We start from the raw sequence: 14,239 nt of genomic DNA on the forward strand, positions 1-14,239 counted from the left end.
TAAACTACTCAACTGTAATAAACTACTCAACTTCCGTAATAAACTACTCAACTAAAATAATAGAGCTTAACTGGAAAAAGTTTAACGGACCAATAGTACGAAGTGTATTTCGAGTTTATATATATGACAAAAAACATTGCACTTGTGGTGCATTATTTTTTTTACAAATACTATATTTTATATCTATTATATAAATACTATACTAATGTTTTATATCTATTATATTAAATAACTAACAAATTATAATATAATTTGTTAGTTATTTGTTTTTTACTCTTACTTTTAAAACCTCATTTCATTGTAATATATAGTTTTTTCAGTCTCCTGTAAAATTTGGCTTTTTACACAAGTGAGATATTACCTGGCCAACGACGATATATTCTTATGTAAACAGTTGACAATACATAATTCAATAGAATAATATGTATAAAAATTATGAACATAAGAAAACAATAGATGTCAAGTTTCGCTTCAAATAAATTGTTCCCCATCCCTCCTCCCTAGAAAACCGTGTTATCCGTCTTGGTTAAGGAAAATAAAGTGTTTTAAAGTTTTAATAAAATTTTTGAAATTTTGTATTTGAGGAGAGCGAGTTGTCACGCGGGTTGGTTGTCACAAAATTTATTAGCAAAGTAGTTTGAGAAATATAATCCGTGAATGAATCCGTGTGATATTTTCTCAAACTATACGTGGTTTATCGAAATGCTTCAAATAATTATCTGAATGCAGTCAGAGAGACATGCATTCAGATAAATGCAAACGTTCATTAAGGAGTATTTTAATGTTTTAAATATTATTTAAAAGTTTAAAGAAAAGGTTTTATTTTTATTTAACTAACGATAAATCATCTGAAATATATTTTATTTCAATATAATGTCTATACCTACAATTAGTGATTTTGTGAATTTGTGAGGCCGGCGCAAAGAAGGGTGTGGGGGTGACTAAAGGTCTGCGTATCGTTATCGGTATATCAGTGGGAACCACGGTCTTCTATAATAACAGGCCTTGACATCGCGCAACAAAGTTGTTAAACTGAAGGCCGATTCCTAATACTGTGTTTACATTTTCATCTTTTAACATTAGACAAAAGTTTGTGTTCGCGCTTTTTTAATAAATCTTTAGAATTTGATTGGTTTATAAATTAGATAACGCAACTTCAAGACGTTAACGTTCTAAGCTTCAAGACATGACATTGTAAGGTAATAATATTGTCAAACTAACGATAAGTTTTTTTAATAATTAAAATTTTAAAATGCTGTGTACCTCTTTGCTAGTCAAACTATCACTCAACTACTAAAAAAATATCAATTTATAAATTCCTGAAGAATCCAGAGGAGTGAAAAAGATGGAGTGATGCTATCCCAAGAACTGGCTTTATTGTTACAGACTATACAGCAGTATGTCGACTGCATTGGCCAGCAACGACCTTTAAACCCACCATCTGTTTTTAAAAATATTCCGCCTAGTTGTTTAGCCACACCAGCAAGTAAAGTTAGAAAAACTGTAACTTCAGGCGGTTTTGGAAACATTTTACCAGATGAGTTAAATGTTTTTCGAAAAGAAGATGAACTTATATTTGACGATATTCAATCTTTGTTAAGTGATAATAACGATGTTATTGTTTTCCAGCTTAATAAAAAAAGTTAACACATACAATCAAAAATGTACAAACTTGGTGTTCCATTATTTATTTTAGAAATTTTCGATGATTATTCATTTGTAGCTTATCATAATGGCACAACTTGAAATATTTCATCTTTAGCTGTAAACAAATTAAAGTTAATAAAAACAAAATCAGCTTTATTTGAAGCAGTTAGATTTTTAAAAAATAAAGAAAGTTCGCTTCAGTCATATATTCTGTTCGAGCACCTTAATGCTATGAGAAAAGTTAATGTTGGTGAAGTTTTATATACTCCAGATATTATATGTAGAGCATATGAGTATTTTGCTATGCGACAAAGTTTATATGATCTTTTGTGTATTAACTACAAGTTGCCAAGTATAAGGACTTTAACACGATTGACTTCAAAAAAATGCTCAATGGAGGACCCAAATTTCGAAAATAGTATTTTTAAGAATTTACCTCCATTGAAAAGAACTTCCATACTACTAATTGATGAGGTTTATGTCAAAGCTTCATTACTTTATCAAAGAGGTGCTTTTGGTCAAGCAGTTAACTACCCTGAAAAGTTAGCTAAAACAATTTTATTATTTATGATTAAATATCTTTTTGGAGGTCCAAAATTTATATGTAGAGCTCAACCTGTTGCAAATCTTTCCTCTGAATTTCAGTTTGCTCATTGTCATCAAATTGTTGATACAATAAATAATATTGAAAATAGTAAGACACTATTAATTATTGGTAATAATTACTGATGGTAACTGTGTAAATCAAAGGTTTTTTGGAATGTTTAAAACAGTTGATAGTAAACCATGGTTAACAACATCAGGTATATATTTATTGTATGATTATGTGCATCTCTTAAAATCTATACGAAACAATGGGTTGACAGAAAAGACTGGCGAACTTCAATTTTTGAACAATAAAGAACTGGCTTTGGCTAAGTGGAGTGATTTAGAAACTTTATTTAAAACTGAGTGCAATAGTCATTTTAAACTCTCTAAACTTACAGCTAAATCAGTTTATTCAAAATCAATAGAGAGACAATATGTAAAGTTTTGTTTGTCTGTTTTTTTGCGAAGAAACAGCTGGTAAGTGTGTAAAACAGCTTACGCTAGATACTAGCAATGCCATAGCGCATTCATGTTATGGCTTAATTGATCTTGTAGAAACTTTGTTGAGTAATGGAGCAAAGTATGTCTTATTAGGTTGGTTTTCAACAGATCCATTTGAAAAAGCTTTTTCTAAGCTTCGACAGGGATCTGGAGGTACTTACTTTATAAACGCTAAATCTGTAATTGAAAAATATTCAACATACTAAATTGATATTACAACTTGACATTCCTGTTGATGGTATCAATGGTCATACTTGTGACACATGTTTTAGAGGTATATCTACTGATGAAAAAGAACTTCTGGATGATATACATGATCTTGAAAACTCAGTTAATAAATCTACATTAGTTGCTATAGTTTACATAGCTGGCTATGTGCAAAAAAGCGAAATAAAAATTTATGATGACACTACCAATTATTATTATAAATATGGAAATTATCTGAATAGCCTAAACAGAGGCGGACTTGAAATTCCTTCTGATACTCTTGTCCAATGGTCAATATTTTGCTTTTTGTTTTTTCAAGGTGCTACTGACCCTTTATGTAGAACATTTTGTGTTACTCAGTTTCAATTCATCGCAGCTAAATATAAATTTAAAATCACAAAAAAACAATGCAGAATATATTCTAATATTCTGCTAAAGAATTACTCGCTAATTACCACTCCCAGCAGTGGCAAAGAATCTAAAACGAAAATACTAAAGCTATCATAATTTATGTGAAAATTAGTTTTGTAATTAATTATGCTATTTACTTGTTATGTTTTTTATTTTCTCTTTAGCCTTCATGTCTCTCGATATGTTTGGATTTGTAAATATTTACTCAGTTGAGATTAGGGATGGCAATCCCGGGATCCCGAAATCCCGGGATTACAGACAAATTCATGATCCCGAAATCCCGGGATTAGTCTCTAAAATTTCCCGGGATTTCGGGATTGTAGTAAACAATAAATAAAAACAAAAATTGATTAAACTTAATTTATTTATTTAAAATGTCTAAATTTTCGCTATAAAATTTGTTGAGCTGCTTATTCTCCATGCAATGTTTTCCTTTTATTTTTTAAATTCTTAACGTTGGCGCGATTGTCACAAGTTCTTTAACATTAAAAGTTATCAAATACGGAAGGTATATTAAATAAACTTTATTTATTAATTCGAAGTATAATTGTTTTCACATAAGTTCATTTTGAATTATGAATAAAGATAATTAGTCAATAAATAGCTTAAAATATAACTTTTTTTTTTCAATAAGATGGAAATTAGCCTAATATCATGACTAACTACGCTGAATTCAACAACACAAATCTCATATGGAAACATTTTTTAAAAGGAGCAGATGAAACAGCCTTATGCAAAGTAATTACATGCAAAAAAATATTAAAAATTGCTGGTGGTTCAACGAAAGGTCTTCATACCCATTTACTTTCCATACATAAAATTAAATTAACATCGCAGGAATCAAGTTTATCCACGACACCTTCAACTTCAAAAGAATTATTAGAACCGAAAAATAAAAAACCGAAAATCACAAGTTATTTTCCAACAACATCGAAAAAAGATGAATGCCTACCTGAAGTATTTGCCCGTATGGCAGCAAAAGATGGTATATCATTTAATACAATTTGCAACTCTTCTGATATACGAGCTGGGTTAGTTGCACGAGGCTTTAAAAATGTCCCAAAATCACGAAACACTATTCGAAAAATGATGTTAGACTACTATGAACAGGTTAAAAAACTAGTTATAAAGGAAATAATTGATCAAATATCAAGAGGCTTCAAGTTTTCCTTAACGCTTGATGAGTGAACTTCTTTTGGAAACTGCAGATACATGAATGTGAACGTACACGAGTTGAAAAGTTATTGGAATTTAGGTTTGATTCGCATTTTAGGATCTATGCCAGCAGAAAAGTGCGTTTCACTTCTAAACGAAAGACTCAACAATTTTAAAATAAAACTTGAGGACGATATCATTGGTATTACCACGGATGGTGCAAGCGTCATGAAGAAACTTAGAAAAATTATAGAAAGTGATCAACAACTATGCTTTGCCCACGCTCTACAGCTGGCAGTAATATCAGTTCTTTATCAAAATGACCCCAATTACTTGGAAATCGATGAAATTTTAGATGATGAGCACACTACCTTTGCAAGTTTAGAGAACCACAGTGATGAAGAAAAAGATAATGATTGTATTAATGACTATGCTTCTGAAGAGGAAGATTGTATTCAAGATTCAAATAATTCATTTTTGTTTAATGAAACCTCTGAGGTTACTATTAAACACCAAGTTTTTGGACCTGTTATAACAAAGGTCAGGAAAATTGTAAAAATCTTTAAAAGGTCCCCAACCAAAAATGAAAATTATTTACAAAAGTACGTAAAAATTGAGTTTGGAAAGGTTATCCATTTGATTATGGGTTGTAAAACCCGATGGAGCAGCTTATTGCTTATGCTTGAAAGATTTGACAAATTAAAATATTGTGTTAAAAAGGCATTTCTAGATTAAGAATTGGATTCCAAAATTGACGATTCAATTACGATGGACGAAAATGAATATAAAATTGTATCTGATTTAGTAGCACTTTTGACTCCTGTTAAAGCCACTGTGGAAGCACTTTGTCGACGAGACGCAACTTTAATTACAGCTGACATTGCATTAGAGTTTATGTTGACCAAAATAAAACAACAAAAATCTGAAATCGGGAATAAACTGTACGCTGCTTTGAGTCACCGAATTAAAGAGAGGAGAACACCATTAAGTAGCTTAGTTTATTATCTTCATAATGGCCAGGTTACATCAACGAAAATCACAGATGTTTTTGTACCAAATACAAGTAATCAAAATAAAAAGATTATAGTAAGCATGATAAAGCGTTTTCATCCCGCAGATATAGCATCAGCAGCAGACAGCAGTTGTGATGTTTAGCTAAACCAGGTTTTAAGAAGCAACGAAGGTGATAAGAAAGTCAAAACAATTAGTGAACAATTAAACGAAGTTATGGAAAAAATATTGATAGCTATACGAACAACACCTACAAGGGTAGAAAGTATAACTTCTAAGATTCAAAAAGAAATTTTTTTATTTGAAAGTGGTGGCACAAGAGGTGATCACCTTCAAAAAGTGTATAACTATATTCTATCTATACGACCAACAAGTGTAGAGTCTGAACGAGCATTCTCAGCCGCTGGGTTTTTATGCTCTAAAAATCGAACACGATTAAACGATGAAATGATGGACGCTTTGAGTTTTTTAAGGTGGAGCTTTCAAAACGAATTATAACTCTTATATATTAATGTATACTTATATTATTTTTAAACATTGTTATTTTGTGTTATCGTTTAAAGGTGTTGTTTATAGTTTAAATTACTTTACTTCATCAGTTAAATTAATCATATAATAGTGTTTGATAATTAAAAGTTCTTCGCAGGCTTTATCTTCTATGATTGTAAGTTTTTCATTCAATCCCGGGATTTCCCGGGGACAAATTTGTAATCCCGAAATCCCGGGATTGAGAATTTCCGGGATTTTTGCCATCCCTAGTTGAGATATATTAATAAAACTTTTTTTTTACTTGAATCAACTTTTGTTTTTTATTGTTGGTGATTTTTATTGTTCTTCTTTTTTTTTCTCGTTATGTTTCTGTAAGCAAAAAAAAATACAGTTATTTCTAATATATAGATTTATATATTGTTATGGTTCTGCTTGTTATTGATACTATTTAATATTACATTAATATTTTTAATGAAATTTAAAATACGAAAAATATAATTATCTTTTAACAATTTTTTGGTTTGCCTTTTATATTTCCGTCTTTACTAGGATTTTTTTTCATCGGTTTTTTTATCGGAATACATAAAAATAACGAGAGATACCGATAAATTATGAAATATAAAATAACGATATTTTTTACAATATTCCAATTTTTTTTTTTAAAAAAATGCCAAATTTTAGTTCAAATATATTATAAATCTTTAAATCGAGTCAAGATGTTTTTTTGCCTATCTTTATCGATTTTTCAAGTTAATCCTTCCCAAATGTATATATTATCTAGATGTCTGACTTCACAAAAATTCCGTAAGAAAAAGTGAAGCAAGATTATAAAGTTTTTAATGCTGGTAGCCATTTTATTTAAACTTCATTTTTGTTTTGCTTTGATTTATCATTGCGTCATTTCAGGCTGGCAAAACAAACCTGACTAGCAAAAAATTTGCTTCACTGCGGAAGCGCAAATTAGACATCTAGTTAATAGATATAATTGATCCTTCCAGACCAATTAAATAGGATGTCAGCTGAGAACTTTATTGATCAACAATAGTAAAAAATGTTGGGAATATCGTTTTCAAGATGCAATTAGCGTGTTAATGTATGTAAAGTAATAATGTGTGTCGGTGTTAATGTATGTAGGTGTTAACGCATGTAAGGTCTTAATGTATTTAATGTGTTAAAATGGCGCGGTTGTAAAACTGCATAAAAAGGGATTGTAGTTTGTAAATTATATGATTTGCAGTCAGATGGGAAAAATAATATCAAGTTCAAAAAGAAAACAGTATTGTGAAGGTAATATTCTGTATTGTGAATGAGAATACTCCCTGGAAGCAGGGAAACTAAGAACGTTGGGCTCCATAGACTTATATTATGATCAATATGTATATGATGGGAAAAAAAAGATTAAAATTGCAGGAATACAAAAACGTAATAAATCCTCGTTTAATTTACTTAAAAGAAGATCAAGAAACTTTTCTTGAACACATTGTTTCTCCACCTGAGCTTCACATTATGATAGGAGTTGTGGATAAACTCTGTACTATGGGTTATTTTGACGACCATAATGACTGGCTTTATAAAAACTTTGGAAAAAAAAAAGCCAAAAATTATGCGTTTTTATTTTAAAAATAGACATATTAAGCACTTAGTTCAGATTTTTCTGACAACATATATTGTGTTTACTAATGCATATGACTGATTAAATAAAAGTTTTAGATCTTTTATTAAAAATGTAAACTTTAGATAAATTAATCAAGAAATATTTTTTTCTAATTTACTTCTATGCTTTAGATGAATACTTTTATAAATGATTAATATATACTTTCTCAAAACTTTTTAAATGTGACTTTGCCGTTTTTACCCGGTGTCGTGTTAAATAAGTAGACAATAAGTTCTACGCAAGCGTGACACATGCGCAAATATTGCGTGAAACTTCCGTTAGGTAGGTTAAATCTATCGTTAAATAAGTAATCTTGTTTCCGTCAGGTATAGACTCAAAATAATTAAATATTAGCAATAATCATATTTTTAAAGTCAAAGCAATAATCTTATTTTTAATTTAGTTTTAAAATTATATAATTAAAATGCCAGCCTATAATTACTCTGTTGAAGATGTTTAGCAGTATGTCTCTGATGGAATAATAAATTATTAAGTTTAAAAATGTAAACTTTGTGGTATATGTATATATTTAACAACTATTTAAGTTACACTTTTATATATGTATGTTACATGAAATTTAAATAAATTTTTTTAATTTATCAATTTCTAGGTATATATCATTAAAAAGAGCTTCATTTCAATATTCTAAAAGTGAAAAAATTTTCAAAATCGAACCAACCTATAAAAAGTTATAACGTTTTAAGTACCGATTTTTTGATATTATGATTTGTTAATGAAACTATGGTCATAATAAAAAATTTTTTAACTAAAACTATTATAACTTAATCAATTCTTATCCAAAAGTTTCCCAGCAAACATGTCAGCGTTGAATCAACGTTGAAAACCGGTCGCAGCGTAGAAAAAGCGTTGCAGTCACAAAAACAACGCGCTTTCAACGTTGAATCAATGTTTGTTTTTGTATACTAAATCGCGGTAAATTTAAACGTTGAATAAGCGTTGAAATTGTAACGTATTTTAGCGTCTCAAAAAAAAACGTTTATTCAACGTGGAATCAACTTACGCAAAAAGGCACTTAAAAGACGATTCAAAATCTACGCTTTATCAACGTTAAAAATAAACCGCTTTTTAAACGTCACATTTTCAACGTTGAATAAGCGTATAAATTTCAACGTATATTATCTTCTTAAAAAATCTCGTTTATTCAACGTTGAATAAAAGTACGCAAATAATCACTGTAAAAACGTCGCAAAGTTTACGGTTTATCAACGTTAGACATTAGCTGCTTTTTTAACGTATATAAGCCTTTAGTGAAACAGCGTTTATTCAACGTTACATACACCAACGTTGAAAATGTGGTAGTTGAAAAACGTTGAAAAAGTGTTACTTTGCCAACGTTGATAAAACGTTGTTTTGACAACGTTGAGGAAGTGGCACATTGAAAATTATTGTCTCATTAACGAGCCATTACAAAAATAATTTGCCGTAACGGAAAGCAAGGAAAACTTACCCAGCAAACATGTCAGCGTTGAATCAACGTTGAAAACCGGTCGCAGCGTAGAAAAAGCGTTACAGTCACAAAAACAACGCGCTTTCAACGTTGAATCAATGTTTGTTATTGTATACTAAATCGCGGTAAATTTAAACGTTGAATAGGCGTTGAAATTGTAACGTAATTTAGCTTCTCAAAAAAAGACGTTTATTCAACGTGGAATTAACTTACGCAAAAAGCCATTTTAAAGACGATTCAAAATCTATGCTTTATCAACGTTAAAAATAAACCACTTTTTGAACGTCACATTTTCAACGTTGAATAAGCGTATAAATATCAACTTATATTATCTTCTCAAAAAACCGCGTTTATTCGACGTTGAATAAAAGTACGCAAATAATCACTGTAAAAACGTCGCAAAGTTGAAGGTTTATCAACGTTAGACATTAGCTGCTTTTTCAACGTATTTAAGCTATTTATGAAACAACGCTTATTCAACGTTACATATACCAACGTTGAAAATGTGGTAGTTAAAAAACGTTGAAAAAGTGTTATATTGCCAACGTTACTTAAACGTTGTTTTGACAACGTTGAGGAAGTGACACATTGAAAAATATTGTCTCATTAACTAGCCATTACAAAAATAATTTGCCGTAAAGAAAAGGCAATGAAAACTTAATAGAATGCATGCAGATGGTATAGAAAAAATATTTTGATAAAGTTATGTTTTATAACTTCTTTTTATTGCGGCTAATTTAAAACTTTTAGATTTTGCACCAAGTTGTATATAATATACATATAATCTCAGAGTATATTAGGTTTATTCAGGTTATTTTTGTTGATGATTTATTTATTTTAAAATGACCATTTTAATAAATTGCAAAGTTTTATTAAATATGTTACTTCTAAGTTAAAAATAGCTCTTAATTTTAATAAGATTCAGATGTTTTAAGTAATATCAAAATTAATAAAACATAATATGTCAGACTAAACTTAGTCTGTTCACAGACTAATTTTATTATTTAATTAAAAAACTTTAAACGCCTTACCCTAATTATCAAGCAAATATTCAGTATAAAATCTTCGACCAATAATGAAAGTATGCATTATTAAGTTTTTTTTATATAAAAACACGTTTGGATAAAAAACTTTGTTTCCATTTCTTTGAAAAACTTCTAATTTTAATAGGAAAAGTATTAAGTCCTAATTATAGAGTTGGTGTTGTATATTTAATTCCAACAATTATTCTTTATCATATATTTTTATTTATTTTAATAATATGTATTTATGCATATATATATATATATATATATATATATATATATATATATATGGGTAAATTTATGAATATATATAAAAGAAATATATACATTTTATATATGTATATATAATGTTTATATTTCTAGTCCTAATTTTGGAGTTGGTGTTGTATATATAATTCTAACATTTATTATTTACCACATACCTTTGAAATGTATTTTTATTTATTTTAATATTATGTATTAATGCATGTAATTTTGAATATATATATATATATATATATATATATATATATATCAGAAATATATACATTATATATATATACATATATATATGTATATATATATATATGTGTCAGAAATATATGCATTTTATATATACATATATATATGTATATATATATATATACATATGTATTTATTTATATATATATATGTATATATAATATATATATATATATATATATATATATATATATATATATATATACATATAAACATATATATTTGTTTATAAATGTATATATATATATATATATATATATATATATATATATATATATATATATATATATATATATATATATATATATATATATATACTATATATGTATATGTATATATACATATATATACATACATTATTTATATATATATATATATATATATATATATATATATATATATATATATATACACATTTATAAACAAATACATATATGTAAATTAAACAAATGATGCCTTTTTTTTTAGATGATCTATTACAATGACTTCACAATCTTGGGCTTAAGTTGTTTATTTTAAAAACAGATTGAAGCAGAGGCAGTTGCTCTATGTTGTTGGTTAGAAGATGGTTGGTTGTTTTTGTCAACTGGTGTTCATGCAATGAAGGCTGCCTTTAATAGTTTTCCAATTGATTATTCATGGAACAAGCTTAGAGTTCAAAGATTTAAAGTTACTGGAGGTCATTAAATTTTACAGTACTCATTGCTATTTTAATTGTTTTATATGAATAAAAAAACTGTTATAGTTTTATATTAATGGTGAAGTACTATATCAAATAAACTTCTATAATTAACGGTGAAGTACTATATCAAATAAACATCTTATAAGTCTTATTTTTATTTTGGGATAAGTAAAATTTTGAATCTGTTTATTGTATGATGATTGCCTAGATATATATCGTAATCTGTTTGCACTGGGTCTACATTTTAGTTTTTACATTTTTGTTTAAATTTGTTTTACTAAATAATTACTTATAAGTATCTATTATTAGATACAGAAGTAGGCGAAGGATTTAATTTTACGACTACAGAGGACTCCAAAAAAGAATGAAAGTAATTATGTAAGTGAATGATTGTGTTTCTCTTCGTATTTAACTTTTTATATGGTGAAGAATAAATAAAACTTAATATTAACTATTAGTCATATCTGATTTTAATAATACTGTTTAAATTTTTTTGAAATGATATAATTTGATTTTAGGTGTAAGTTTATTTAGTAAAGTTCTGGTAGATCAAAGAAAGAGAAATGATATGGTTTTAACTGGTTTCCATCTTATGAACAAAGTACATTATATGATATAAATTGATGGTTTATAGTTACAACTATTCAAGTAAGTTTAATTTAGTTAATTTATGTATGGAATTGTGACTATTTTTAATTGTAAAATTTGACTTCCATAAATTGTATGTCTATATTTATATATATTATATATATATATTTATATATATATATATATATATATATATATATATATATATATATATATACGTATATATATATATATATATGTATATATATATACGTATATATATATTTGTATTTATGGATATATATATAAATATATAGATATTTATATGTATATATATATATATATATAAATAATATATATATATATATATATATATATATATATATATTATATATAAATAATATATATAAATATATATATATATATATATTTATATATAAATAATATATATAAATATATATATATATATAAATATATACATATATATATATAAATATATATAATATATATATATATATATATATATATATATATATATATATATATATATATATATATATATATATATATATATATATATATATATATATATATATATATATATATATATATATATATATATATATATATATATATATATATATATATATATATATATATATACATGTATAGCATTAACATTTTTGATAAATTCAGAACTCTAACAATAAAAACAAAATTATTTACGTTGGAATCTACATAACTTTAAAAAATTGTATGTTTTTTTAAAATTTGATTGTAATCAAGAAAAAAAATATAATTTTTTTTAAATCATTGTAAAAGTAACTCTTTTAAATGCAATGAGCTATTTTATAATTATTTTAGATTTCAAAATTGCCCATATATATTTTCAACAGGGTTAAGGTCTGGACTTTGTGGCGGCCATTTAAGGATGTTAGCTTTACTTTTTTTTTAGGAACTGTTGTGTCGCTTTGCATGTGTGTTTAGGGTCGTTGTCATGGTGAAAAAAAAATTTGCGATCAATTCTTAAACTGATTGACATTAATTTTTTGAAAGCCAATCAACATACAACTTCCCTGTCATTATACATTCAACTTTCACCAGTTGTCCCAAACTATTTGAATCAAAACATCCCCGAGCCATAGGCGAACCACCTCCATGCTAGACTGTTTTTGTAAGATTTCTATCTAAGAGTGCATCACAAGGTCTGCGCCAAACTCTTTGTCGTTTTTTAAGCCAAGTATTTGACAGTTATTCTTATCACTCCATAACACTAAGTTCCAAAATGCTTCACACTTGTTAATATGCAGTTTTGCAAATGCTAAAAGTTTTTCTCTGCTTATACGACTAATGAGGGGTTTACTTTTCTGGAGGTTTATTTAAACCACCTAAATTATTAAACCACTTAAATTAAGTCTTCTCTGTACAGTTCGATAGAAAACATTTAATTTAAGATTTTCAACATTCTGCCTTTAGGTTATTGTTGAATTTTTTTTTTATCAGTGCAATAAGGATATTGGTTATTGTTGAAGTCTTAATGGGGCGACCAAGTCTTTTCTGATTTTCAGCAGAACCAGTTGTTTCATACTTTATACACATCTTCTTAACACCACTTACTGATATTTGATATTTTTCATCACATTGCTTGTAGGTTAGGCCCTTTTTTCGATCAAAAGTGACCCGAGATCTGATGTCCAATGAATAATTTTGATGATAAACCATTATTATTATTTTAACTTTTTCTAAAAATAAATTCCAAAAAAAATAGTTTAAAATGCTTATTGTTAATAACTTTAACAAAATATTTTTGATGTTAATACTTTTAAGTAAATAGTTATTGACAAAGCATTATATTTCATAATAAAAATGTAGATGTTTCTTACTTTTGTCACATTTATTTTAGACAGAAAAACTGTAAGTTAGCAAAGTTCATTTAATAGAGTTACTTTTGCATTGAGTTAAAAAGAGTTATAAATGTTTTTTTTTTCTCTCCGCAATCAAATAAAAAAAAGTTTTTGCAGTTATATAGATTCTGACGAAATAATATTGTATACATATATATATATATATATATATATATATATATATATATATATATATATATATATATATATATATATATATATATATATATATATATATATATATATATATAAATATATATATATATATATATATATATAAAATTATATAATTTTGTATATATATATATATACAAAATTATATAATTTTGTATATATATATATATACACAAAATTATATAATTTTGTATATATATATATATATATATATATATATATATATATATATATATACAAAATTAATTTTGTATG

At 26.6% G+C, this 14,239-nt stretch overlaps 1 long non-coding RNA gene across 1 annotated transcript in view; it reads left to right on the forward strand.

The window, feature by feature from the left end:
• Window positions 1-9,699: 9,699 nt before the first annotated feature.
• LOC136087450 (uncharacterized) overlaps window positions 9,700-14,239 on the forward strand; it is a 5,932-nt gene continuing 1,392 nt past the window's right edge. Inside the window, exons 1-4 of the long non-coding RNA XR_010641802.1 lie at window positions 9,700-9,809; window positions 11,126-11,336; window positions 11,649-11,717; window positions 11,858-11,987. This is a non-coding gene — a long non-coding RNA (uncharacterized LOC136087450). The remainder of the gene's footprint in view (window positions 9,810-11,125; window positions 11,337-11,648; window positions 11,718-11,857; window positions 11,988-14,239) is intronic.

This window comes from Hydra vulgaris, chromosome 11 (assembly GCF_038396675.1).
Source record: "Hydra vulgaris chromosome 11, alternate assembly HydraT2T_AEP".
NCBI classification, from domain to species: Eukaryota; Metazoa; Cnidaria; class Hydrozoa; order Anthoathecata; family Hydridae; genus Hydra; species Hydra vulgaris.